Here is an 8,682-nt window from a genome sequence, read left to right as displayed (position 1 = left end):
ACCATTTGAAGCAGTTGGTCGGTCACCATTGACCAGACGTTTTCGATTGGTGAGAGATCTGAAGAATGTGCTGGCCAGGGCAGCAGTCAAACATTTTCTGTATCCAGCAAGGCCTGTACAGGACCTGCAACATGCGGTTGTGCATTATCCTGCTAAAGTGTAGGGTTTCGCGGGGATCGGATGAAGGGTAGAGTCACTGGTCGTAACACATCTGAAATGTAACGTCCACTGTTCAGAGTACCGTCAATGCGAACAAGAGGTGACCGAGACGTGTAACCAATGGCACCCCATACCATCACGCCGGGTGATACACCAGTATGGCGATGACGAATACACGCTTCCAATGTGCGTTCACGGATGCTGTAAACAGAACCTGGATTCATCCGAAAAAATGACGTTTTGCCATTCGTGCACCTAGGTTCGTCCGTTGAGTACACCATCGCAGGCGCTCCTGTCTGTGATATAGCGTCAAGGGTAACCGCAGCCATGGACTCCGACCTGATAGTCCACGCTGCTGCAAACGTCTTCGAACTGTTCCTGCAGATGGTTGTTGTCTTGAAAACGTCCCCCATCTGTTGACTCAGGGATCGAGACGTGGCTGCACGATCCGTTACAGCCATGCGGATAAGATGCCTGTCATCTCGTCTGCTAGTGACACAAGGCCGTTGTGATCCAACAGGGCGTTCCGTATTACCCTCCTGCCCCCACCGATTCCATATTTTTCTACAAGTCATTGGATCTCGACCAACGCGAGCAGCAATGTCGCGATACGATAAACCGCAATTCCGCTAGGCTACTATCGGACATTTATCAAAGTCGGAAACGTGATGGTACGCATTTCACCTCCTTACACGAGGCATCACAACAACGTTTCACCAGGCAACGCCGGTCAGCTGCTGTTTGTGTATGAGAAATCGGTTGGGAACTTTCCTCATGTCAGCGTGTTGTAGTTGACGGCACCGGCACCAACCTTGTGCGAATGCTCTGAAAACCTAATCATTTGCATATCACAGCATCTTCTTCCTGTCGATTAAATTCCGCTTTTGTAACACGTCATCTTCGTGGTGTAGCAATTTTAATGGCCAGTAGTATAGTTAACTTCACCTGATGGGTACACTGCCTGAATTTACGTCAGTGGCCGGGGCAGGTTAACAGAACAGTAATGGGGACAAGGCAGAAAATTCCCCTGGTGCAATTGACTTGTATTGAACCAATATAGTTAATTCCCCCGCACGGTGGCTTGATTTCACCACTGCAAACAATCGGCGTTGCACATAGGAAAAACTCCCCAACAGCGAACCATCAAAACGAACGACACGGCATGAACGGATGTGGCTTTCGTAATTAACAAACCAACTTTGACATTCTATGTCGGTGAGCCATGAAGCTCGTAGCGATCAGACAGCTCCAGACATGCTCCGACACTGTGCAGAGACGGCCAGCAGACCCAGCCGACTGCACCGCATGGAGATATCGTCCCTGGTCTGCACCAACAGACAGACTCCCCTCAGAATGCCAACATGCAAAACAGCCGTCAGTGGCAAAAACTCCAAGTACACGCACTATCTGACAAACACTTGCACGAAGACCTGAACGATACCCAACAGTAACTAAACACGCACGAAGACAAATCGGGAGTCGATGCACACACAAACACACACACACACACACACACACACACACACACACACACACACACAGCCGACTCATGAACGATTGGCGAGCCAAAACGCGTCATCCGGTAGGACGACCGACCTACGATCCACCAGGACCGTGGCACAACTCAAGTGATGCCTGGCGGTAATGGTCAGGCGAGCAATGTCGATTCGGACTTCACTGCTCCTACCTGACTACACTAGTGACGCATTGCAGCTCCCCAACTGGCAGGTCCGGACTGCACTCCAGACCCATTCCCACTGACTGGTAGCCCGAACTCGCAGCCCGAACCCGTTTCCGACATACAACGACCAGGAAGTAATAGCAGTCCAGCAAAGATACTACGAGAGGGGATATATTGATATGCGCTGCTAGCACCGCTCACAGTCAGGCAAGGCGGCAACTCAGTGACACCAGTAATTTAAATTAACGTAGTGAGGTGGAAGTACGTTAAAAACAGTGTGTAAAATACATGATGGCAGGAACATGAACCAAGCAAGGCCGAAATAAATTAACTAGCAGGTTCTAAAATGGCACAAGACACTGGCTGAGAAAGGACGCAAGTGAAACACTCTGTCGGACCTACCCCTGCAGAGGAAACACGCTCACTGGCCACCCGACATTCCTGCCCCAGGAAGAGACCGACCTAAGTCCGGCAAGACGACCAATTCACAGTCATTGCTATGCCCGCAACGAAAATAGCGAAATACCCACTCGGATGTCAACAATGCAGAGGATACGTGCCCAAGGCAACCCGAGATCCGCACGCTGTAGAAGGCACTGAGCTAAGCCCCACACGATGATCAAAGTGGAAGGGACTATTTGAAGCTGACAATCAAGGAGCTTCCAGAACTTTAAGACCGGAAGGTAATGTCTGAACTTAACGGATTATCAGTGCCCACACTCAATTCAGCTCACTGTCACTAGGTTTGATACCCTCTAGAAAATACAGGGTGTTTCAAAAATGACCGGTATATTTGAAACGGCAATAAAAACTAAACGAGCAGCGATAGAAATACACCGTTTGTTGCAATATGCTTGGGACAACAGTACATTTTCAGGCGGATAAACTTTCGAAATTACAGTAGTTACAATTTTCAACAACAGATGGCGCTGCAAGTGATTTGAAAGATATAGAAGACAACGCAGTCTGTGGGTGCGCCATTCTGTACGTCGTCTTTCTGCTGTAAGCGCGTGCTGTTCACAACGTGCAAGTGTGCTGTGGACAACATGGTTTATTCCTTAGAACAGAGGATTTTTCTGGTGTTGGAATTCCACCGCCTAGAACACAGTGCTGTTGCAACAAGACGAAGTTTTCAACGGAGGTTTCATGTAACCAAAGGACCGAAAAGCGATACAATAAAGGATCTGTTTGAAAAATTTCAACGGACTGGGAACGTGACGGATGAACGTGCTGGAAAGGACACGTGAAAGACCAGGTGTACCGCCAGAATCCAGAAACAATTGAACAGCTGAAGCAGTACATCCCATCTGCATGTGAAGCCATTCCGCCAGTCACGTTGTCAAAGGTTTCGGGTAATTTCATTCAGAGACTACGCCATATTATTGCTACGCATGGTGGATATGTGGAAAATATCGTACTATAGAGTTTCCCAGGCCGCAGCGCCATCTGTTGTTGACAATTGTAACTACTGTAATTTCGAAAGTTTGTCTGCCTGAAAATGTACTGTTGTCCCAAGCATATTGCAACAAACGGTGTATTTCTATCTCTGCTCGTTTAGTTTGTATTGCCGTTTCAAATATACCGATCATTTTTGAAACACCCTGTAAATAGTGTCTTCAAGGCCTTCAGTAGCCTTAAAGGAATAAAACTGCCACTCCTGTCTCTGTGACCACCACCAACGTAACGTCAACCGGCTGCAGCATGGCGGTGCGCGAACGTGCAACCAATAAAGGAGCACTGCCCTCAGTAGGTTGACGCCTTACTGCCAACTCATAAACGAAAGGGTCTCTTCTCAGCAGGCCAATCCCTGGACACTGTCTGACTGCCATTATCGTAACATCTGAAACAATAAAAAGGCCAAACAGTATGATGCTACAGGCAGAATGGAAACAACTCACCGCAACTAGGTTGGTAAACACAGTGTAGCCACTCTCTGCTACCAGTGAGACGCCCGCTAAACCTGCCGGACAGAACAGGTGACTAGGATTATGAAAACAGCCAAATAAGTTGTCGGTCAGTTTCAGTTCAAAATTGTAATTTATTGTAATTTAATAACACCTTTAAACCAAAACAGTACTTAGCTGAATCTTTAGAATTGAGAGTTTCAAAATCCAATTCATTCACGGCAGAAGACCTCCAAACAAGAAATCTTAAAAAGCAACAAGGTAAATTTCAAGTGACTGAAGACACGCAGTTAAAATTGCAAATAAAATGATTACAATATATATATATATATATATATATATATATATATATATATATATATATATATATATCACAGCTAGGTGGAAAGCCTCAAGGCAAAAGTGGGAAGAACGAACATATACAAGACGCAATACAAACAGCTGAAGACCACAATTAAATTTCAAAATTTTTAAATATATTGCCATAATCTTTTTAGTCAGAAGGCCGCAATGCTTCCGCTTAAGGGGAAATTTTGAGAATAAAGCTTTATGCGGCTGAAGGCCCACAGCTGATTTTCCAAAACTTCCAAAATAACTTAACCTTCAAGTTTTCGATGGGGGAACGCACACTAAATGAAAAGGCAACGCAACGACAGTAACTAAATTTAAGAATAAGGTTTTAAGTGGCCAAAGGCCCACAATTGATTTACATAAAACACAATAAAAAATATTTTCTTTCAAAGCATTGGCTTTAACAGATTACCAACAGGCCATTAAACAACCATGAAAAGTACACCACAGACAATGGCACTCTGACGCCTTCAGGGGGGAAGGGTGGCGGGGCTGCCTTCCAAACATTAAATGGTTCAAATGGCTCTGAGCACTATGGGACTTAACATCTATGGTCATCAGTCCCCTAGAACTTAGAACTACTTAAACCTAACTAACATTAAAGTTCACTTAGGTGAGACAGGTGGTGGCCCCAACTACACTTGATCCATAGGTATCCCAACCAAGAAACAGTCACGGACCGACCAACCAAACGATTTGGTAGCCACCAATCGGTACATAACAACTCAAACACCAAAATGTTACGGATGTGATTATCCACAATGAAATATGTATTAATCTGTCAAAACTACACATTATGAAACTTCCTGGCAGATAAAACTGTGTGCCGGACCGAGACTCAAACTCGGGACCTTTGCCTTTCGCGGGCAAGTGCTCAACCAACTGAGCTTCCCAAGCACGACTCACGCTCCGTCCTCACAGCTTTACTTCCGCCAGTACCTCGTCTCCTACCTTACAAACTTTACAGAACCTCTCCTGCGAACCTTCCAGAACTAGCACTCCTGAAAGAAAGGATATTGCGGAGACATGGCTTACCCACAGCCTAGGGTATGTTTTCAGAATGAGATTTTCACTCTGCAGCGGGGTGTGCGCTGATATGAAACATCACACAATGTTGGACAGTGACAACAGGTGAGGAAAGGACGCTGCCTGAAATTACGTTAGTGGCCAGGGCTGGTAACCATGACACTAATGGCCACAATGCAGAAAATTCCGCGGGTACACTTGAATTTGAATTAAGGTAATATAGTTAACTCCACTAAATAGGAACACTACCTGAAATTACGGCAGTGGCCAGGGCACGTTACCAGAACAGTAACGGCCACAACGTGCCTCAACGATACAGATAGACATACCGTAGGTGCAACCACAACGGAAGGGTATTTGTTGAGAGACCAGACAAACGTGTGGTTCCTGAAGAGGGGCAGCAGCCTTTTCAGTAGTTGAAGGGGCAACAGTCTGGATGATTGACTGACCTGGCCTTTTAACACTAACCAAAACGGCCTTACTGTTGTGGTACTGCGAACGGCTGAAAGCAAGGGGAAACTACGGCCGTAATATATCCCGAGGGCATGCAGCTTTACTGTATGATTAAATGATGATTGCGTCCTCTTGGGTATGATATTTCGGAGGTAAAATAGTCCCCCATTCGGACCTCCGGACGTCGTTATCAGGAGAAAGAAAACAGGTATTCTACGGATCGGAGCGTGGAATGTCAGATCCTTTAATCGGGCAGGTAGGTTACAAAATTTAAAAAGGGAAATGGACAGGTTAAAGTTAGATATAGTCTGAATTAGTGAAGTTCGGTGGCAGGAGGAACAAGACTTTTGGTCAGGTGAATACAGGGTTATAAATACAAAATCAAATAGGGGTAATTCATGAGTAGGTTTAGTAACGAATAAAAAAATAGGAGTGCGGGTAAGCTACTACAAAGAGCATAGTGAACGCATTATTGTGGCCAAGATAGACACGAAGCCCACGCCTACTACAGTAGTACAAGGTTATATGCCAAATAGCTCTGCAGATGATGAAGAAATTGATGAAATGTATGATGAGATAAAATAAATTATTCAGGTAGTGAAGGGAGACGAAAATTTAATAGTCATGAGTGATTGGAATTCGACAGTAGGAAAAGGAACAGAAGGAAACGTAGTAGGTGAATATGGATTGGGAGTAAGAAATGAAAGAGGAAGCCGCCTGGTAGAATTCTGCAGAGAGCATAACTTAATCATAGCTAACACTTGGTTCAAGAATCAGAAAGAAGGTTGTATACATGGAAGAACCCTGGAGATACTAAAAGGTTTCAGATAGATTATATAATGGCAAGACAGAGCTTTATTAACGAGATTTTAAATTATAAGACATTTCCAGGGGACTCTAACCACAATCTATTGGTTATGAACTGTAAATTAAAACTGAAAAAACTGAAAAAATGTGGGAATTTAAGGAGATGGGACCTGGATAAACTGAAAGAACCAGAGGTTGTACAGAGTTTCAGGGAGAGCATAAGGGAACAATTGGCAAGAATGGGGGAAAGAAATACAGTGGAAGAAGAATGGGTAGCTTTGAGGAATGAAATAGTGAAGGCAGCAGAGGATCAAGTAGGTAAAAAGACGAGCGCTAGTAGAAATCCTTGGGTAACAGAAGAGATACTGAATTTAATTGATGAAAGGGAAAATACAAAAATGCAGTAAGTGGAGCAGGCAAAAAGGAATACAAACGTCTTAGAAATAATATCAACAGGAAGAGCAAAATGGCTAAGCAGTTACGGCTAGAGGACACATATAAGGATGTAGAGGCATATCTCACGAGGGGTAAGACAGATACTGCCTACAGGAAAATTAAAGACACCTTTGGAGAAAAGAGAACCACTTGCGTGAATATAAAGAGCCCAAATGGAAACCAAGTTCTAAGCAAAGAAGGGAAAGCAGAAAGATGGAAGGAGTATATAGAGGGTCTGTACAAGGGCGATGTTCTTGAGGACAATATTATGGATATGGAAGAGGAGGTAGATGAAGATGAAATGGGAGATACGATACTGCGTGAAGAACTTGACAGTGCACTGAAAGACCTAAGTCGAAACCAGGAACCGGGAGTAGACAACATTCCATTAGAACTACTGACAGCCTTGGGAGAGCCAGTCCTGACAAAACTCTACCATCTGGTGAGCAAGATGTATGAGGCAGGCGAAATACCCTCAGACTTCAAGAAGAATATAATAATTCCAATCCCAAAGAAAGCAGGTGTTGCCAGATCTGAAAATTACCGAACTATCAGTTTAATAAGTCACAGCTGCAAAATACTAATGCCAAATCTTTACATACGAATGGAAAAACTGGTAGAAGCCGACCTCGGGGAAGATCAGTTTGGATTCCGTAGAAATGTTGGAACACGTGAGGCATACTGACCCTACGACTTATTTTAGAAGAAAGATTTAGCAAAGGCAAACCTACGTTTCTAGCATTTGTAGACTTAGAGAAAGCTTTTGACGTTGTTGACTGGAATATTCTCTTTCAAATTCTGAAGGTGGCAGTGGTAAAATACAGGGAGCGAATGGCTATTTACAGTTTGTACAGAAAGCAGATGGCAGTTATAAGAGTCGAGGGGCATGAAAGGGAAGCAGCGGTAGGGAAGGGAGTGAGACAGGTTTGTAGCCTATCCCCGATGCTATTCAAACTGTATATTGAGCAAGCAGTAAAGGAAACAAAAGAAAAATTTGGAGTAGGTATTAAAATCCAGGGAGAAGGAATAAAAACTTTGATGATCGCCGATTACATTGTAATTCAGTCAGATACAGGAAAGGACTTGGAAGAGCAGTTGAACGGAATGGACAGTGTCTTGAAAGGAGGATATAAGATGAACATCAACAAAAGCAAAACGAGGAAATGGAATGTAGGAACCTTCAACATCGCAGCGCGTCAGCAATCGTTCGTTACTATCTTAAAAAACTAGAAACCCGCCTCGATTGCGAAAAGAGCACCTAGTGTTAACCCAGGTTTCGCCGTAGATAACTGCACCATCTTCACAACAATAAAACCCACAAGTGCCTAAGAAGACCTATGCCGATGATTAAAAGGACACCATGGCTATACATTTATAAATGATAAAAAAGAAAACACAAACAGTACATATGTACAAAGTACCTAATGGTGTACGTTCCACCTCACACCGGCCTATGTTCGATGGGCCACGACCCGCCATAAAATGCAGCTACAAAGAAACATAGGCCGGTGTGAGGTGGAGAGTACACCATTAAGTTAAGTAGTGGTTTTGACTTTGTACATATGTACTGTTTGTGTTGTCCTATTTATCGTTTATAAATGTATAGCTATGGTGTTCTTTTTCGCAATGACAAAGGTCTTCTTAGGCACTTGTGGGTTTTATTGTTATGAAGAAGGTGTAATTATCTACGCCAAAACCTACGTTAACACTAGGTGTTTATTCGCAATCGAGGCGGATTTCTAGTTTTTTAATGTAATGGAATGTAGTCGAATTAAATCGGGTGATGCTCAGGGAATTAGTTTAGGAAATGAGGCACTTAAAGTAGTAAAGGAGTTTTGCTATTTGGGGAGAAAAATACTGATGATG

Source organism: Schistocerca piceifrons, chromosome 2 (genome assembly GCF_021461385.2).
Source record: "Schistocerca piceifrons isolate TAMUIC-IGC-003096 chromosome 2, iqSchPice1.1, whole genome shotgun sequence".
In the NCBI taxonomy this organism is placed as follows: domain Eukaryota; kingdom Metazoa; phylum Arthropoda; class Insecta; order Orthoptera; family Acrididae; genus Schistocerca; species Schistocerca piceifrons.
This window is presented reverse-complemented; position numbering follows the sequence as displayed.